Source organism: Oxyura jamaicensis, chromosome 3 (genome assembly GCF_011077185.1).
Source record: "Oxyura jamaicensis isolate SHBP4307 breed ruddy duck chromosome 3, BPBGC_Ojam_1.0, whole genome shotgun sequence".
Taxonomy (NCBI): domain Eukaryota; kingdom Metazoa; phylum Chordata; class Aves; order Anseriformes; family Anatidae; genus Oxyura; species Oxyura jamaicensis.
In genome coordinates, this window is record NC_048895.1 from 45,235,529 (window position 1) to 45,256,714 (window position 21,186).

General features: G+C 40.6%; 1 protein-coding gene across 3 annotated transcripts in view; it reads left to right on the forward strand.

The window, feature by feature from the left end:
- RPS6KA2 (ribosomal protein S6 kinase A2) overlaps nt 1-21,186 on the forward strand; it is a 297,347-nt gene that overhangs the window by 206,452 nt on the left and 69,709 nt on the right. The window lies entirely within an intron of this gene.

The following is a 21,186-nucleotide window of genomic DNA, read 5'->3' on the forward strand; positions in this document are numbered from 1 at the left end:
AAAAAAAAAAGCCTACATTATGGGAGTTTTTTAGGAAATTTCAAAACTTAAATGGTGATCTTAAACTACTCAAAGTCGTTTCAGCTCTGTTACATCAAGAATAACAAGTAACTCCAGATGCCTTCTGTATTTACAGTTCCTTAGTTCATTATAGCATGGAGCTGCTGCCTCTCTCCTCCCTTGGCCTTTTACAGCATTATATATGTATATATGTATAAAATTATTTCCTCAAACATGAGTGACGAGATCCAAAAACTGAGACCGCTTTGTGATCTTTTCTGGATCACATTTCTCTCCCATTCAAACTACTTGCCCCTCTGACTGGTAACTGAGAGTTTCTTGATAATCTGAAAATAACTAACACATTGGTAGGAACTAGTTTGTCTGCACTAGTTTCTACAGATAAGTTTAATTTAACAGCTATTTAACTTGAACTGGAAAAATGAATGCAAAATCCATTGGCACAGGGCAAGTGAGAAGAGCAAAATGAGAACTGCTGTCAGTGAGCTTCCTTGTAACTTCTGGCACAGAGATAATATTTCTGACAGCTTAATTTCATATTTTAAGTGAGAGTGCTGAATCGTTGCTGCCTACCTACACTCAAAAGGCTGGAAGTCACTCCAACGTGAACTGTTTATCACCATGTCAAGTAATGGGAGAAAAGCCACAAGTACTTGTTAGCATTGTGTTCACTATTTACTGACAAGACATGCTACAAGACAAATTTCTGAATAATTTTCCCTCCTAATCTGTACTGCACAGTACAGTATGGAGCAAGAAAGCCAAAGCTCTGGGAGCCAGTGCCACTGACACAGGCCCAAATATCATGACTGTTCTTTTCTTTAGCAAAGCAAATCTGTGAAACATAAAATGGAGAAATGAGAAGAAAGGGGGAAAAAATGAGGGAACAGAACTTTTTTTTTTTTTTTTTTTTTTTCCTGGAGTAGTCTGAAGAATTTAAATACAGATAAATAGGAATCTGAAGAAGTTAAATGCCTTCAGGAGTGAAGGGTTAAAATTAGCTTTGTACTTTCTCTGAAAAATAAACATGATGGGTCATGTAAAATTGTCTGCCAGCCCAGTAGCCTGACTCTGATAGTGACTAGCTGAGAATGTGTAAGAAGAAGCAGAAGTACAAAATAGTGCTTCCTCCAGTGGGTCTGCTGCCTTCTGCCTCATCCCAAAGTAGTTGTCCTTTTCTAATTAGTATGACCCCTGAAAATTCACCAACAGCAAAGGCTACTATAAGAAGGTTAGAGCAATCCGTAGTAGCATTCTCCAAACATTTGCAGCCCAGATAAGTTGTTTGCTACAAAAAAAAAGCATTTGTAGATTCAGGCTTGAAGAAAATCTGCCAAACAGCAGAGCAACTCCAGCTGTGAAAGTAGAATTAAAATCTAAAGTATTCCAGTTTAAAAGTTTGCTGAGGCACATGCTGTAGTCACAAACATTTGTGAAAATAAAATTAATCTTTACCTTATGAAAGTTTATATTAAATGTAAACTATATCTGAATAAACACCGATAGGAGCATTGAATGCTTGAAAATGAGAAAGCCGTTGCTCCTGTTGGTTATAAATGAGAACACCACACACAAGTTTCTCTCCTTCACACTTCATTTCCTTTTGCAGGAGGTTGTGTTTTTTTGTTGTTGTTTGTTTGTTTGTTTGTTTTTGAAGAGAATTCCCTGGAGAAACTATATAGGAGTTTCTTTCTAAATATTGATTTTAGGAAAAACTTGTCCAAAAATTTTGAGAATATTATGTCTGCTAGGTAGCAGATGGGGAATACCTTGTATTAAAAGGCTGTAGGTATGTGTATACGTCTAACGTTTCTCAGTTTGAGAATGGTTTTCATGAAAATGCAATATCCTAATACCAACCTTTGCAAATATAAACCCTTACTGGGGGGTCCAGATGCTGAAAAATATTTAAGCACTTAGATTCCTTTCAAGGTGAGACTCTTGTCTGGTAGAATGTCATATTATACTCTTAAATGCCATCTTAAAATGTTGTTTTCATGTCTTCATTGCACTCTTTTCTTGAAAATGAGTTTTTAGATTAAAAATGCAAGTTAATTAAATTGAACTTGAGTCAAGTGAGTGTTAACTGCCTGCCCTGAATGTACTGGGAAACTGAGGAGATGGGAAGAAAACAGGGACTGTCCATATATGTGTGCCTTGTATTCTCCAGCAAAACTGAGACAAAGGGAAGGGGCAGGCTTATTATTTTGATTCACTCTCAAGGTGTCTCAGGCTCCATCAACTCTACTGGAGGTGGTTCAGGATTCCATAAACAAGAGCTGTTTACATTGCTTACAATGTAAGCCTCATTAAACACATGTGAAATGTTGGTAAATCCCCCACAGGTGCTGGGCTGCAATAGAAGTGTTACCTCTGGAGCTTGAAAATTTAAGACCTATTCCTCCAGGAGATATGTAATCTTACAGAAAGTGGCATGAAACCATAATTCACTGATATAATGCTTCTTAACTTTGTAAATATTACAGTGAGGAGGTATGATCTAGCAGAAGTTAAGTGGTGGGTCACAAGGGAGTAGTCTACATCTGTCCATCTTGTTGGTAATGGTCTGTGTAAATCTCAGAACTATTTGACAATGAGAACTGAGAGATTCTACCTGTTTCTGCTTATGGGGTTTAGAAACGATAATCTGTTTTGTCAAAAGCTCTGGAGTGCTTTGCAGTTCATGATCCCCCTCAGACTAAACCAATAGGCTTATGGGTTTATAGTTGTGCTGACTGTGTATGATGTTTATAGATGCAGTAAACTCTGCGAGGAGCTCTGCTGACTCACAGAGAGCTTTCCCTGTGTTTTCAGGGGACGTTAGATCATTGATAATAATTATATACTAAATTTAACAACTAACTGATATGTCACCAGCTGGACTGTGATTTCCACCCAAAACATTGGTAAAACTGTAGTAGTGGCTTCCCTGCTTGGGCATCAGCTGAAGAGGTTTCATCATTTTTCCCCTTCACGCTACTGCTTGTTGTGTTTAGATCTAAGACATTGAACACTAGTAGTTTCCCTCTGTTTTGAAAGGAACAAAAATGCAACAGAATAAAAATCTAAGGACAAGTTAACCTCATGAGGTGGGACTTACATACAGCCTTCGCCTCAGGCTTAGATCTACAGTGCTCAGGTTCTCAAGGTGTTATCCTATTCTATTTGTCCCCTGTGTTTGGAGAGAGGCCCTGTTATTTGCCCTGTTCCAACTTTTAAATTTTGGTTTATTATCCTAAAGTGTTATTTGATCTTCTAAATATCTTCTTTGACCTCTTATTATACTCTTCTAAATATTTCACTGGGGAAGTTCTGACCACATATCCAATTCCCTTCAAATCCAGGTCCCACAGCAAAGTCCCCTTGCCCTGCTGTCCTTTTCACTACATTGTCACCAATTAGGAAACAACAGAACATTTTCTGATTTGGGGCCTTCAGACCTGGATTTTCTGAAGATCCTGCTTTTTAAAATAAGTCTACTTGCAGTCTAATGCCTATTTGCATGGTCTCCTGCACAGACCTGGGCTTGCAGCCCACTGCACCCCAAGCCTACTTCATTCAAGTCAATCTCTCACCTGGGGATGCTGTGCAGAGTTAGTGAAGAAAGTCTGTGAGCTCCCCACTTCCAGCACAGAGCTGCCTTGTGTACCACCGATCTTGAGCAGTGTCAAGGAATACACAAGCATGTGTGGATAATTAGGAAGCATTCTGGCTTCTGTATAAGGATGAAGTTTAGGAATACAGTAAATTTTCCAGTTGGGAGGGGAAAATCTGGGGAGGAAATAACTGCTTGTTTGTACACAAACACAGTAAGAGCTGATCCTTCTGTATATTTCACAAGTGGCTCTAAAATGTACAGATTAGTCTAGCTGATATGTGCTCAGCCACACAGCAACACTCTTGGGTCACCATCTGGACCTCGCCTGTTTGCATGCAAGCGCTGTGGGCCAGGAGTCAATGAGAAGATCTCCAGCTTTGTGCCCCCCCAACAATCTGGGAGCAAGCTGGGGTAGTTAACTGTCATCCAGGGAAGCTGAGCTTTCCTTCCTTCCATGGAAATTTTGAAAATTAACCCTGGAGGGTCTTCAACCTTCAGTGATGAGAAGTCACAATCAGGTTTCAATTTTACTGTGCATTTTCAAGTCTACTTGCATCTAACCTCTTCTTCCTCCCCTAAGGATTCACCTTATCTAGGTCTTGCATTCATGAGGAGGGAAGGGTACAGTCCATTTGAGAGAGCACACTGTAGGCTGTAGAGAGTAATGTGTTCATACATTATAATGAAAAAGAACTGTGGTTAGGAACCTGGCTTACTGTGTCAGCAGCTATTATAGAGCATCCCAGTCTGAATATATCAGACATTGCTGGAAGTTTATTTTCCTTGGGTTTGCTAAAGAGCATTGACATGCATTTTTAGCTTCTCTGTTAAATACTCAATATTCTCTTGTGATTCTGTACAGCGTTTTGATGAGAAAGGAATACATTTTTCCTATAAAAATAAACTGAGCATGCATCACTTAAAGATTTTATTGTCTGTTTCTGTACAAGCCATGCGGGATTTCTCATTGTATAAAGTCCTGATTAAATTATAGCCTCTTCACAGTGCTAAGTGCATGATGAAGATCCTGTTATCAGGCAAAAATTCCCACAATTAAGATGTTCAGAAAATTAACTCTGGATGTTTAAAATGTTTTCTGCTGTCCAGCAAAGGAGCATTTGGACTGTTGTTTTTTTGTTTGTTTGTTTCATTGTGTGTTTGTTTGTTCGTCTTTAATGGAAACACACTGTTACTCATAGAGCTTTTTTCTAAGTTCCAAAGGAAATTAAAGTGTTTTTTTTTTCATTAAAATTTTGGCTGTTGAGTTCTGTAACAGTTTCCATGTTAAAAGTGCTGCTCAGGTTGCTAGATAGAAAGTTCTTTCCATTGTCCTAAGGAGGATAGAATTAGTAAGTTTTTGGCTAAATATTTGTAAAAATTATAATTGGTCTCCCTATCTTTTCCCCTGACATTCACATGGGAGCACACACTTCTGCACTTGTCATACAGACTATAGGTAAAAGCAGCAATATTGCCCAATCCTCTCCTGTACCCAGATTTGTTCCAGTACAACAGTGCTAATACAATAATATGAAAATATAGTTCACTGCATATTTGTATGCTCATTTGGAATGCAGCTTCAGCAGCTTAATATCATGCTGCCCAAAATAGCCCAGTTATTCTCCCTAAAGCTCTGACAGCACCACAGGACTCACAAGAAAGCCCCATCCTTCTCCATGAGAAGTTAAGCGGTGCAGCAGAAACTGTGACGAGAGCCCTGACATCTGGCAGCATTGGTGCTGTTGCTCATACCACACTTTTGAAGCAATTCTCCCAGTCATCCCCTTCCACTCTGCCTTGGTTTGTCACAAGCTGGATTCCCTCATAATGAACTTAAACCAGGAACACACCAGTGCTCTCCAGGCTCCTGTGGGCATTCCAGACATGGAACCAAGGTGTGATGTCAATCCCAAAAAGATGTGTGGTGCAGGGGACCTCAAGTCCCAGCACTCACAGGTACTTTCTGTAGATTACTGCAGTTACGCCACACTGCATACTAATGTAGACATAGGTTTAAACTAGTTGCATACTTTGCTATGAGGACATTGAGTGCAGCTGTGTTTGTGCTTTTCACTAGGTGTAGCACAGAGTTGTCTTAAATTATTCCAGCTTTCTGCTAGTTAATGTGCCCTTGGCTTCTAATCTTTGAGCATCTCCATAGGCCTCCTTAGCAGCAGCTGAAAGTGTTGCATATGCAGGTATTGACATGATGATTCCCTGAAGTGCACAAAGATTGTCAGAAAAAGAGAGCACAGAGAAGTCTGCTTACTACATTGGCAGAGAGGATATATACTTCACTTGTGATCAGATTATACAAGTTTGTTTTAAACATTTGTTGAGTCACACTCTCTTATCAATGAAATATAGAAAAAAAACAATAAAGACTTTTTCAAAGTTTCCAAAAATCAGCAGGTTGCATTTGAATGTATCACCTGGCTACTTCAGCCAGGAAAGAAGTAATGGTGGCCCTTTTCTTAGGAATGAGTAGTCCATCATACTTATTTCACTTTTGGTAGTAAAAAGTAGTTTTCAAAAATACTCTTGTAATTTTCAGTGAATTTGCCATGTAACTCTTTAAAGTTTGAATTGGTCCTGCTGTGCTTGACACAGTGAATGAGTAGCATTGGAGACACTTTAAACTGCAGCTCTCATAGGTGCCATCACTAAATAGCTTTCAGACCCGAACTCATTCATCCAAGTCCCCATAGTACACTTGATCACAGGGATTTCATTACTGCTTGCTTTCCCTTGGATCATTCTTTTTGTTGTATTTGTTGCACTGTATATCTAATGGCAGATATTTGCAGTTGCAGTTAATCCCAAATCAATTGTCACAGTACAGAAAAGACCACATTTGGTATTTTCTATTATCAAGTAGCAGATTGCTGTTAGTTGCTTTTATTGTGGTTTTGGGAGCTGGGAGACTGCATGGACAGTTGTCTTGAAGCCACGAGTGAAGTGTTTATCCTGTGTAACAAATGTGATGTAATTCCACTTCATCTGCAGAAAACGTGCTTCTGCTAGGAAAGTACTGGGCGGTGCAGTGGACTTTCTCAGCCCTCACCCCACTCACACTATGCTCTGGCTACATACCTGAGAGCAATCCCTGACTGATCCCCAGCACAGCTGCAGGGGCTTGGTGGCTTTGCAGCGTGATCCTAGCTCCTGCCCCTGCCCTGGTCTATGCCAGGTAAACCCACTGGTGTGGGACTCTTTGAGAGCATCCCTTGCTTTACAGGCTTCTGAAGCACAGGCTGGCAGGCACCTCAAGAATTCATTAGGCCAACTCTCTGACCTAAGCTGGCTCAGCTGAGAGGGTGGTTGGGCACTGGGACAGGCTCTCCAGGGCAATGGTCACAGCACCGAGCCTGCTGGAGTTGAAGAAGCATTTGAACACTCTCAGACACAGGGTCTGGTTTTTGGTTGGTTCAGTATGGAGCCAGGAGTTGGACTCAGTGATTCTTCTGGGCCCCTTCTAACTTGGCACATTCTGTGATTCTATGAACTATGCTTTTCACATTCCTGACAGATGTTCACCTAACTTCTTCTTAGACTGTTTCTATCCCTACTATTATAAAAAGCTTCCTAACATCTGTCCCGTATCCGCCTTGCCACAACTGAAGCCATTAGTTCACATCCTTTCTGCTGAGAAGTTTTCTCTCTCCAGTTTTCTTTCACATCTCAAAGACTGTTAAATGTTTAGCCTCCATGCCCTGTAGACTAATACTCTTTTGCCTTCATTTCCTTCCTCAAGGTTCATTTTTTCTAGATGTCTGGGTTAGAAGATTTAGTTATACGGTGACTGTTAAACAAAATGTGATCTGCTCTGCCTGCATGCTGCAGGTCTCAGATCCTGTGTGGATCTGTGCTAGCACAGAAGAAGTAGCAGATCTCTCCCCCCCCCCCCCTTATTGTCAAAAAATCATTTTTTAAAAAAAATAAAACAGATAAAAATGTCCTGCAGCAATGACAGCAGAGTGGTTTATTGTTTAGTTGTTGGATATTTGTTCATTTGGGGAGTCCCATTCAGAGCAAGTTCCCAGGAAAACCAGACCTTGAGCAGAAGGATTTGTAGCATGGCTGCTCTTTGCATTGCTGTTTGAGACAATAGCATTTCTGGACAGTTTTCAGTTTCATATGGTTGTTGACAGCTGCCAACCTCCATTCTCCTTCTCTTATGCGTTTAGTTTCAGAAATAAGCATAGCATCAGTGGGCAGGACATACCCGGGCTGCTCTGGGTTTAGCAGTATTAACATAACACTGGTCATTGTTTTCTCTTGCCTGCTGCCCTTTTCATCTTGATTTTCTGGCTGGACAAACAGGAATCTTCAAGCTTTACTGAATGTTTTGTGCCTTGGTCTTGGGACTTTTTCTTTTCTTGTTTATCTTGCACTGCCTTTAAGGAGGCTTTCTGTTTATAATGCTTCTACTGTTAAGAAACCCAGTGCTGAAAAACAGAAGGCACTGTTTGTGAGCCATCAAGTCATCTGAGCAGCACGTGAAGGAACCGCTGGGAACCACTTTTAATGCTGCTCTATCTCCAAGAGCTTGCTGTTGGTACCTCTAGGCTGTATGAGTTATGGGAAACTGTAGAGAATTTGCTCTTTTGGCACGTACAGGCTCAGATGCTTTCAGCCTTCATCTCCTTTGAATTTGTGACCTGTAGTCTGTTCTTTCATGGCAGACTGTTTTCAGCATAGGAGCTGGTACATCAGTTCAGGAGTTTCAAGACTGGTTTTTGCTCAGGTCTCTGCCACCACCAGCTACTGTTACTGCTGCTCCTCTTCTCAACATCCATATCTGTAACATTAACCTAATTGTGCCAGCCACCTCTTCACAGTGCTTGAAGTTCTTATGAAAAGTAATAATCAGATACTAGAGATGATGTTATTAACACTCCTCCTCACTTAAGTGCAATCTACTGCATTATGGAAGTTAATGGCTAAAGAACCCAAACCAATAAATTAAGCCATGTCTTCTGTATAATGCATTGACTATTTGAAATAATCAGGGCTATGACTCAACTGTACTCTTCTACATAAAATTGTAGCTGTAGTGGAAAGCTGAATTGGAAATACAATAGCTAAATATCCCTGGGATTTTTAACATCACTGATGGACTCTGAAAATCTTTGGCTGTGGTACAAATCCATTATCTATATGAAAAGCATTTGTTGTTTGCTTTGTTCACTGAATAAGTTGTACCAGTTGGAGCATCCAACATAATTGCCATTTAACCAATTTCAGCTGCCTGCAACTGCAGGACATTTATAGCGGGTTGGAAACCAAATTCATAACCATCCCCTGGGAGCTGCATCCCACCACTTTAAATGGCTCCCATAATACAACATAAAATGTTGCCTCCTTTCGAGCACGAGGACAGATTAACAGAGAGGTCAGCCCTATCATCTGATGGTGTTTCAAATCAGAATGACCACAGAACATGGGACATTAGTTGCACTGGTGACAGTTCACCTCACAGCATTGCAGTTTGACTGCTTGTAAATCTTCACCAGCAGCTGGCCAGGCATGCTGTTCGCACCTACTGCCGGAGGTGTGCTAGCACTCAGCTGATTCCCTATAAAGTGAGATGGCATCATGCAGGAAACTTCCATCTGAGATTCATTTCAATGGAAGCAAAATTATTGTTTGTGGCTTTATACTCTTCATGTGGGCTACACATGTCAGTTATGGTTTCCTCATGGCTGTGGCGTTTGCTTAAAGTTGGAGCTTTTGATGATGTTCAAAGAGAGACCAGCAATCAGCGTCAACGACAGCCTCTCCTTTCTATTTTGTCTACAGCATTTTCTATCTGCATGCAACAGTAATTGACATACTCAAAAGGTTTCCATGGCACGGTAATTTAACAGATATTTTCTCAGCAGTGATAGATTATTTTTGTAAATTTAGGCAAAGTCTGAATTGCTCAGATAATTGCACTGTGTCCTGGTCATCTTTCAGACTTCATTTGTGCTGTGACATATTTCCCAATTAGCAGGCAATTGTCAGCATCAACACTGTTAACTCAGAGCTGCCTTCATGCTCGGAGGGAGTTTTAGGTTTGTGGGATTGTACTGCTGCATAGTTTTTGTCAATTCTACTTTGGTCTCATTGTGGATTTTTTTAAAAAAGAAAGCTATACAATGTAAAATATTAACATCATCTAGGCTGGATGTAAATAAATGCAGGTAGTAACTTGGCCCTTTCATCTTATCACAAGAAATAAATATTTTCAAGTGGAAGTTTAGAAAGACTATTTTATATTTTTGTTTTTACATGACCCCATATTGGGTCTTTATATGCACTGATGAGATTCCCCCTGATGCTCCTCTTCCCTGGGCTGAACAGTCCCAGCTCTGTCAGCCTCTCCTCGTAGAAGGGTTGCTCCAGACCCGTCATCATTTTCTTGGTCCTGCATTGGACTCTCTCCAGATGTCATTACAATGAGAAGACTGAGGTTTGTCATAGGAATGAGGCAGAGTCTAGCCTTCTCTACAACGTCAGGAAGCAGGCAGTAGCTGGCTGCCAGCTTCTGCAGAGCATCGCCCTCCTCCAGCTGCTCTCCACTTGGGACCTCAAGAGGGGGCTGCAAAGGAAGAGGGCTGATCAGCTCAAGTACTGGCAGAGTAGGTGCTTGGTGGTTTCACTTGGAGGAAAGGGAAGATATCAGGAGCAAATTTCAGCCCTGATGCTGGAGGGAAATGGAAGAGGCTTGAAGGAAGATGCATTACCCCCTCTGCCCTGCAGCTGCCAGTTGTAGTAGGGTAACAGCAACAGTGATACGTGGATCTTGGTAAGGCTATTTGTGAGGAATTGAAAACACTTTGTGAAAGCTCACCTGCTCACTGTAATTCTGCAGAGAGTTTTCAAGTCTATTCCTGATTTTTCTTTCACTTTGCTGGAATATTCTAACATAATTTACAGGCATTAATCCTGGTCCAAATTACTGTTGCAGTCGGTCACCCAATCAGTTGTGTATATTACTTAAGTCTAGAATATTTTTTAAAAAGGACCTTTATTCAGATGGAGTCCCTGCAGCAAAGTAGCACACAGCGAAAGATGCAGTCTATTTCTGCTGCTGCCAGGGCAGGACAGCTTCTTACTAGATCATTGTTTAATTTTTTGTGTCTGGTTCTGTTTTTAAAAATGTGTGAAGATTAAGGCTGCCATCACAGCTCTTCTCTCTGCTCCTAGGGGTTTGTCCTGTTAGGGTTTGCCTGACAAGGTCTACATTTATATGCTCCTACTGTTTATATTCCTTTCTTCCCTTTTATTTTGATAAATAATTCTTCTCTCTCCATCATGTTTATGTCCTTTAAATATTTATCTGCTCTCCTCCTGTCTCCCTTTAGTCATTGCTTATTAAGGTTTATGTTTAGTTCTTGGCAGTTACCCAGTGACATAGGAAAAAGAAAGATTTCCTCTTGTGTTGGGTATTCTCTTAGAGTTCAAGCAGCCACAGATATTTTCAGAACTACAGGGACAGAGATGCAGATGGTGAGATCCTATTAATGTCAATGGCAGTTTTACTACTGACTGTTTTAGGGCCATGATTTCACCCACAAACTCTCTGAACTTAGTCACATCTTCCACTGGGCTCCCTACACGGGAGTAGAGTCTGGGCTGCAAAATCATTTGCAGTTGCTTGAGCACTGTTTCTCTCCCTGCAGGAGAAAAAAAAACTAGACCAGCCCTTTTTTTTTCTTTTTTTTTCTTTTTTTTTCTTTTTTTTTCTTTTTTTTTTGTGTTTGTGTGTGTGTGTTTGTGTGGCCAAGTCTTGCTGGTTGTCTTGCTTCAGTCAGTGACTCGTTAACAACATGAGACCAGGCTTTTCCTTATGCTCTAATTTAGGACATGACCTCGCCTTGACTTCACACCCTACTTGCTACTTGGGCTGGAGGCTTCTTCAGTGACAGACAGCCGTCTCACAGATGCTCATTTCCTTCTGCAAGGCAAACATATCAACCTAGCTGTATAAAGCACGTCTGCGTAGCACATTGAGGCCTGGGCAAAGTGAAGGTTTGGTTTGCCTGAATGTTGACATTAAATAAGGCAATTTTCCTGAAACATCTGTGTTCTGCATTCCCATCTCCACTGTGTGCAGGTAGCTCAGTGGGCTGGGCTGCAGTCAACATGGTGAGCCTCGTCCTGCGTAGTTTGCAAACAGAAGCTGTGTCAGGGCTTCAGATATTTTAAATAAAGTGAGGCTCCTTGTGTTTAGATGGTAAGCTGCTATCCCAGCTTCCTCAGTGACGTCTTAAACGTACTAGTTACTCGTTTCACAAATCAAAACATTCAGAATTTAGAAACTAAAACGTTCATCCAGAATATTTCCTTAGAGCAAGTAATATTGCCTCTGTGTTTACTGAGTCCAAGCAGCTTAATGGAGCAAGTGTTTGGAGTGAAAAGGCACCTTGGTGCGGCTGTGAGCAGGGCTGCTGCTTACCTGGGGTAAACATTAATATTGCCTTGTGCTCCGTGACAAACCCATGCAACCACCCCTCACAAAGAAACGTGTCATCAGCCAGCTACAGCCTTTCCTTAGCCCTAGCACAACTAAGCTAGCAAGTGGCTCTCAAATTAGGGTAGTCACAAAAATGTTAGTTGTCATTTCTGTGTCACTACCCTACGCTTGGAAGACACAGGAATGGCTGTTTTTGCTTTAAAATTCCTGGTGGTGTTGGTGAACTTATTTTTCCCCTAGGACCTATAACTCCTCTGACTCTTCTGAACTCTTCTATAACGCCTATAACTCTTCCAAATTTGCATTACAATTGACAGATAAAAGATTCAGCATACCTTTTCTGGTAGAGTGTCTATTCACAAGGACAGCAGGACTGTCGGGGAAAATTGCATTTGAGCAATCATTGACAGTAACCATTTCAGTGCAGCAGAATGCTCTGGTTCAGTTGTATTTATTTTTTTAAATGATTTTATACTTGTGTGTTGTAACTAGTATTTAAGAAATAATAGATCAAATTTGAAATTAAAACCCTTAAAAAATTACTTTTATGCACCAAAAACAATTTTTGTAACTGAAATTTGCTGAATTTAGTCTTTTTGTTCCAATTCAGAAGAAAAGCCACAGCAAAAACATATTTGAAAATGTCCAAAATTACAAATTTTAAGCAGCTCTACAGCAGACATTCACCAGTATTAGTTCAGCCTATGAGCAAAACTGCCCTGGTGGCAAATTACAGCATCCCAGTACGTGCATTCTCTACAGAGGGATAATACCATATTTCTTCTCCTTCCAGGAATTCTCACTTAATATTGTGTAGAAGATTGTTGGTCCTTTCCATAAAAATTCCAACTGGACCAAGCAGAAGATTCCATACTGAGCCGATGAGGGAAATATTAGGGGCTCCTGTAACAAAATAGAATGGACTCGAGTGGGCTTTAAGTCACAGTTTCCAGTGAATTAGTAGTTGTCCAAAGGTCTTGAAGGAGAAGGAACTTCCCTTTCAATACTGCTGACTTTAGGCCCAGAGAGACTAAATAAATGGATCTTTTTTCTTTTTCTTTTTTTTCCTCTCCTTGTAAGGGTTTGCATTTTCACCTCTGAGCCAGTGGTCGCTCCCAGTAGTCTTCGACAAGAAAAGCTGTTTTTTTTGTTGTTGTTGTTGGTTTTTTTTCTTTTTTTTTTTTTTTTTTTTTTGCCTTTGATGATATGCTGCAGAAAATATTTGTGGTGAATGGCAAAGCACAGAGAGATTCACACTTCCAGAGTAAAGTAATCTGCACACTTTATTGAGCCCTGCCTGTAAAACCCACAAAACACGAGTGTTTTAAGAGCAAAGAGCACCAATAGTTGATTAAACCATGCTGGGCTTGAAGCTCAAAAGGCAAGTAGTGAAACTGGTTGCTCGGAGAGAGCCAGGAGCTCCTGGATGCCTGGATCATCTCTGTCTCAAGCAGGACAAGAGAAAAACAATTATTTTATTGCTCCTGTTGACTTAGCAACATAGCAATAGCAAAAACAAGGCGAACACTCATTTAATACTGTAATGCCCAAGGATAGGAAACATGAAGCTTGCTGCTGCCTCTCCTTTGCAGCTGTGTGCTAGGTGGCCAGCAACAGCACTGCAGTGTGGCAGCAGCTGAGAGGGAACTAGAGCCTGGTGAGAGAAACCACGATGACAGTGAAGTGTGGAGAGCATGCATCCCTCTTCGGACTGCATTTAAGGGAAGGGTTGAGGGCTACATGCACTTGTATGTCTTTGTTGGATTCTCGTAAGTTGGTATCGAGTCTTAAATGACTCTTCTATGAGGGGAAAAAAAAGGGCAACTCTCCCCTAACAGTTTTAATCAACTTTATCAAATCAAATCAAATTTATTGCAAAACTATATGAAATAGCCACCCATTTGTCCTTTCAGGTCATCAACATTTCCAGAGCTACCAATAAATGGTATTTACGAGCATTTCTGAACTCTAAGGCCAGCTCTTATTGGTTTCTCATTTGGAAATTATACCTTGTCCTAGAACATAGGTAATTATTGCCTGTCAGGGAGAGTGAAATAGTTGCTATTGCTTGCAATAATAATAATAATTATATATCTACTCCACTAAAGCAAATATAATGCAAAATAGGGATAGGCCACAGCAGAATCCAAGAAACAGAAATATATCTCATGGTTCACTTGACAGGATAACATGTCCACTAAGGTAAATAAGTTTAAATAGAACATTTGCCTTGTATCAGAAAAAGATAACCAAGGTGCTGCTATGCAGAGGGATTGAAGGCTTTCAGTTTTGCACAAGTCATGGACAGATGTATTTACAGCTGTGATTTTTTTTTTGTTATTTTATTTTTTTTGAGGATGTTTCATGCTGGCAACTGGCAGCTTTCTCTGCTCTTCATCAAGCCCTTTATTCAATGTGTTTTTCACAATGTTAGTTAGATCTGATTTGTGTGATTGCAAGGGGTGTAATTCTGACTTCATGGGTGTTGTACATCACCATAGGATTTGGCTTATTGGATATTGCTGCACATCTGCTGCTCAGAGACCTTGGCTGAGGGAGGAAGGGGTTCACATCTGTGTGTATTCAGTCGGTCCAACTCTGTTACAAAATGCATGAAAATTCAAATTTCACTTCTTTGTAATGACACGAGGTTTATACGATCATTCTTCTGGTCTGTCCATCATTACTTTTCTAATGATGGGGTTGAGCCCACCAGCCAATTTCAAACAAAACCCAAAGACACACTTAAGGTCCTGCAATGTCTGTGGGGTGTTTTGGCCAAGGAGCCAGACCCCAGTTCGTGTCCCAGTGGGGAGGAGGCGGGAGGCACCAGAGGCCCCCCTGGCAGGAGTGAGCCCCCAAGCAGCGCTCGTGCCGGATGCAGCCCATGCAGGACCTGGGGCTTGGGAGGATGCAGGAGATAGCTCACGTTACTGCAGGGAGGGAAGCACTGTGTCTGTGTAAGTCCTGAAACCCTAGGGAGCAAGGCTTTCTTGGTCTCCCACTCGCACAACTTGTTTTTCCTTTTTGCTGTCACTTAAATATTTTGTGGGGCTTTCTCAAGGATGCACGTTAGGGCTTGTTGTTTTGGGCTTTCAGGGATAGTTAGGGATTTACCGCTTATTGACTTTTGTTTCAGCTCAGTATGTCCTAGAAAGCCATGTCTGCTCCTGACACCTCCCATTTGATTTGTTTTGAAGGACAAAATCAATCTGTCCTTTAATTCTTGTTGGAAGAGTGAACAGAGGTATTTCAGAGGGATAATGTGATATTTATACAACTTTTCCAAATATTCTGAGAGGTGATATCATGACCAGGTGATAAATAGTATATTTCAAAGCTGAATATTTGAAGTTTGGGGTTAATTTAGATACATCTGTCATTCTAAATCAACACTAAATAATTCAAGCTACTCTAATTAAAAAAAAAAAAAAAAAAAAAAAACATACAAAAGCAAAGGTTTTTTTGTTTGTTTGTTTTAAAAAAGATAAATATGTTATTTTTTATATATATACAAAAAAATAAAAATTAAAATGGGGAGAATAAAATGACCTCCTCCAGACCCTGGACTCCTAAAAACAATCTGTGTCCCTATTGATTTTTCAGACTGCCCTTCTACAAAGGTGTGTTTTGTGCCCTGTTATTCTGTTTCATTCCTTTGCCACAGCAGCTGTAGGAGTGAGTAGTAAAGCTCTGGTTGTAATGGCTTTTTCCCTGTCTCTAAAAGGTTCAGTCTGGGGGAGAACAGGGGATCTTTCTTGCAGAAGGGTAGCTTTCATAACATTATACATATTTCAGAAGAAATTCATGTAAAATCTCTACATGTCCCTACTGGTGTACTTCTGCATTCAGGTGGCAACAGAACACTTTCCTCTTTTATTTTGTGCTATAATAATGCTCTGCTGATAATCTACAACATGAAAGGCTGCTGTTTAGAAGACTCTAGTATAATGCTGTGTGGAACATAAGTGCGGTAATGCGAATAGTATTTCCAAGTGAACCACTGAAGCCAGATCATGATTTCTTTTGGAAAGCCCGTATTTCTCCATATCTTGTGTAATTAGTCACCAGACAAGTCCTTTGTCTTCCAGACGTAGACAGTGTGGATCTGAAATTAGAATCTAGCTTTCTGCTACAATAGCCAGCATGGCGAAACCAGGAGGGAGGACTGAAGGATTTAAAGGGATGTAAAGAATGTACCACATAGTTTTACATACATATTTGATTTTGTATATCATTGATGCATTCCAGTGCTATGTAAAGAATTTGAAATGGAGTTGTGTGTCCCCAAGTCTGAGTTATATTTTGTTTTTCCTCCTGAGAAATGTTGATGAGTTTTAGGGAAATAAGGAGGTAATGGATGCAATTTAGATCCATTTTTTTTTTATTCACTGATTTCTCCTGCTACCGATATTTTTAAATGCTAATATGATTAACATAGTTTCTAACTGCCCCCATTCTTGCTTTGTTAATTAATTAGGGCTCTATTCCCACCTAAGCAGAGATTTTTCTTATCAAAATGTCATTTTGAAAGTTGGGGATGGGCAAGTCATTTATGATAAATTATGTTTTTTTTTGCCAAACATTTGAGCAGATTGTGAAATCTTTGACATTATTCAGGTATTTTATGTGTGCAAGTCTTTCTCTAAGTGGCATTTGCTGGTGCTGCACACAAAGGGGGATTTCTCAGGGGATTAAGCAGTGCTTGGGCTAAAATTGTCAGAAAGGACAAAAGGCCATATGGATGAGGCACTGAGGAACCTAACCCATCATTTTACAACCCATTCCTAGTTGTAAAAGAGAGTAGGGAGAGACCTGGCTCCTGCCCCTCAAGGCAACCAGCAGGTATTCACACAGGGACAAGAGTTGTCATGAACTGTGCACTAACCACCCACTTAAAAAATAAAAATAAAAAATAAATAATGATTTATCACTCTAGTGCTGTTGTAGCAAGATAGAACTACCTTCAGCTTTAGATACAAAAAGCTTTTGAGCTCATAAAATCTATGGCATTAAGGGAGATGTTTTATGTCAGAGATGGGTATGTCAGGCTGAGGGTTGGAATTTGATGATCTTGAAGGTCTTTTCCAACCTAAATGATTCTATGGTCTGAATCCTCTTTTTAAAATGTAATTTAAGTGAGAAGTCATTAATTATTTCAATAAGTGTTCCTCAGTTCAAGTTTTGAATTTTGCAGTGGCCCAAGTTTTGTGAAACTTGCCCTGGGAAGTTACTGGAGCATCCTGGGTCTCTGCATGCATTTGCTGGGCTGTGTTAGTAAGTCAGAGGTGCTCACAGAGAATGAGCACATGAAAGACTGTGGCCACAAGCAGAGCAGGGTTGAGAAGAGGCACTCTGGAAGCAAGCATCTTCCTTGTTTGGAGTTTAGCATTGTTTGCGTTCGTTGTTATGAGCAGGAAGTATATCTTACATACTGGTGCATGTATGCACTTGCATACCTACACAAACACCCTCTAGAACAGGTGTTTGTCAAAGAACCAATAGTACAACTAACCTATACGTCATAAATAAAAGCTTTTCCTTTTTCCTTTTTTTTTTTTTTTTTTGTCACTTGAAAATTGAAGCTGAAGTGTAATCTTCATAAATTAATACCAATTTAAATTCAGCACGTCTTGACTTATACAAGGCTGTAAATAAAACCCTCATGCCTTGTGAGAGTGCATTTGTATGCAGAAAAAAAACCAGAAACTTACTGGAAGACAAACTGAAAATTATTTCTCTTGAAATAGAAACAGGTAAGACTAAAGACAGAGAAAACAAACACAAATTTAGGTGATAGCTTCAGGAACAAATTCTTTTGACAGAACTAAGAATTTGGGCAGTAGTGAGAAGGGTAATATTGAATTAAAATGTTTGGAGGTTACTCTTTAGCCAAATTGCTCCCAGAAGCAATGTTCTGTCCCCACTGAAATCAGTGGCTAAATGGTGTTTAACTTCATGGAGCTCTGACTTCAGCGCAGCTACCCAGTCACTAGAAATATAACAAGCTACTTTCCCATTATGGTGAATTAGCTATAAATTTTAATCAGTATTACAGTGAATAAATTAGCGTCTCTTTTATAAGCTCCCATTTTACAACTCCTGTAGGCCACGGTTTCTCTAATTACAAGTTCTCATAGGGTTGGCTTGACATCCTACTGAACTGCTTCAAATGTCATTGTGTGTCATCAAGGGAGGTCCCTAGATCATCACAGCTTGAAAGTGTACATAGCAAGAGACACACTAACTCTTAAAGTGAGAAATTTTGCGAAGTTCATTGGCTGAAAATTAATTTATCTTTTCATATTTAAACTCAACCCAAGTTGCTATCATGAGAGCTTCAGAGAAGGAAGCAGGATTATGGTTTTATTTTCTTTTTCAGAAAATAGACTGCTAGTCCAGTATTGAGAAGAAATATTTTCTTTCTCCTTGGAAGATGCTCTGAATATATTTTTCCCTTTTCCCCTTTCCCTTGAGTATTTCATGGTTATTGAAACTAAAACAGCCCAAGAAATAGTATTCATACTTTAAATGAAACCCTCTCCTTAAGCATTTAGTGTTAAATAAAATAAGTGGTAACATCCTCTTTGATTTTCAGAGCTAGGTAAATAGAAGTGAATAAGCTATGTTTATTTGCATACTTCTTCAGCTGTCTCCATTTCTCTTTCATAGTATATTAATACCTAGAAATAAGAATTGTTTTTATTTCAGGCTGGCAGGTGTTTCCTCCCCTGTTACGGGTTCTGCCAGTCTGGTCTCTTCTGAAACACCAGGGATTATTTCAGGGACAGCTAGTTTGCCCAAGATCATGAAAACAATTGCCATGGCTTTGTGCTCGTTGGTTCAGGTTATATACTCTGCCTCTGTCTGATGTATGCTTTAAGGATAAGCTGCAAAACCCACCTTTCAAACCAAATTGAATACTGGGTAGAAAGGGCAAGAGTTTAGCAGTTTTGCATCATTTCCAATGGCATTTTACTCATACAGTTAAACATGTGGTATAGGCAGGATCTGCCACAGCCACCTGCACTCCCCACTCTGTGTGCTGCTCTGAGCTCCTGCAAGTGGCTGAAAGGAGGAAGGAGGACCTGAGCCTCAGTTTTTTCTGAGGCTGTTGAGCTCCAGCGCTGTCTTTACAGGTCTGTGATATGACTGTCAGAGAAAAGAGGCTCAGCTGGAAAGGAATCCGTACAAATATGTCCCTTCCAGAGATTCAGTCATTTTGGAAATGAGAAACTGAGACATTCATGGTGAGTTCACTGGTTCCCCAATGAGACTACGCAAAGATAGCTATGTTTACTTGATCACCTGCATAGAAATACATACCGTTAATGTTTAGTCCTTATCATCCCTCACACTGGAGAAGCTATAAAGACCCTGTCCCTCTCTCTATTATACAGCTAGAGTCCTTACCTAGCCAGGATCAAGAAGGTTGAATAAGTAGCCAGAACTAATTCAGATCATATTTGAGCAATTTAGCCTAATTACCGGACTACCAGCATATAAGAGCTAGAAGGGATGCTCCCTCAGAGGAGCAGGCTGGGACCACTGAATTCTAGAAAAAGAATCCAAAATTCAGGAGAGGTATTTTTCTGCCCATTGTACCTAGAAGGTGACAGAGAAGTCAGACTGAGACGGAGCCTCATGTTGTGGAAATGTTACATCAAACTGCCAACTCTTCCTAAGACCTTTTGTGATGAATATGAGACCCAATCCCAAAAATGTAGGTCAGAGGAAGAGCAGCGGAATTCCTTGATGTATATGGAATAAGAGAAAATAAATCTTCCCAGGTGGATACCCTTGTAAAGGAAACTTGTGAGTTTAAAATCAGTTGTGGACCAGACATATGCAAACAGTAGGGTAAGAAAAGGATATAGAGAGAAAGATGGTGGATTTGCCCTGTTAGAGAATATAAATAATAGTGTCTATGGTGGCAGGATTGGAAAAAATCTCGGCCTACATACCTTCTGCCCTCAGAGCATTTAAATCAGGCAGTGTTTGATGCTGAAAGATGTGTAGGGCAGGTCGCCAACTCATGTGCCAAGCTGTAATCCTGATTACAGGTTCCAATTATCTCTTTTGGCAGCCACTGCAAAGGCAGTGATTAGAGCAGCATTGGAGGAGTCAAGGTTCAGGAGAGGCTATCAGGCCATGACTCTGGGGATCGTGTGTCTCCTGTGGTGACATAGCCTTTCCTACGCTTTGCTGTGCCTTTACCTGTTCAGAGGTTGAAATGGGGGCAGCGGGAGGACATACTGCCAGCTGCCAGCTGATTCTTAGTCCTTTGTACCGCACAAGCACACTTCTGCGTAATAGACAGGCAAATGCTGGCTTTGCTGCTGACACTGGACTGCCACTCGGACGGGTAACTGCTGCTCGCTGCAGCCAGCACTCTCCCTGCTTTGAGATTACCAAAGTCTGCGTCCGTGCACTGCTGCACTCAGGGCTGGGTAGCACAGGTAGATGGATGACAGTGTGAATTGCATCCAATGGCTGTTCTTTGTCCTTTGCCCAGCGTGATTTATGCTGTTATCCAGCTGTGCATGGTAAGCCAGCCGGCTGGTGTACAAAACGTCCTGTGGATTTTGTGGGATGTGTCACTGTGCAAGGCCTCAGATTTCATCAGTCTGGTTACAGAGAAGCACTTTATTTAGCTATCTAGCCAAGCTTAATAGAAAATATCCCACACTGTGCTCAGCAATGCTCACCCGTTCACCAGGAGCTCCTGCCCATGAACATTGCAGCATATCACAAAGGTTCAGATCTATGGCGTGAGAAATACTCCACCTTCACATACACTGAGCATTTTGTGAGTGTGTTTTGTCACTTTTATTCTTGAGATAAGGTTAAGATTCTGAGATTCCTTTTTTGTTTGTTTGTTTTGATTTTTATCTACAAGGTAACTTAGGTCGAGTGAGCTAGCAAATCTTACATAGCTATTGATCCAAGTAAAGCATCAAAATAGCAAGAAACCCAAGTGTTCCTCCTCTCCTATTTAAGGCTTTCAGATCAGCTGGTTTGGTCCTATTTCTGTGCATCAGTTCTCGACGTGCAGCAGCAGAGTATGTGGTTTCATTACGGCATGTTCATTACTTGGTTGCTG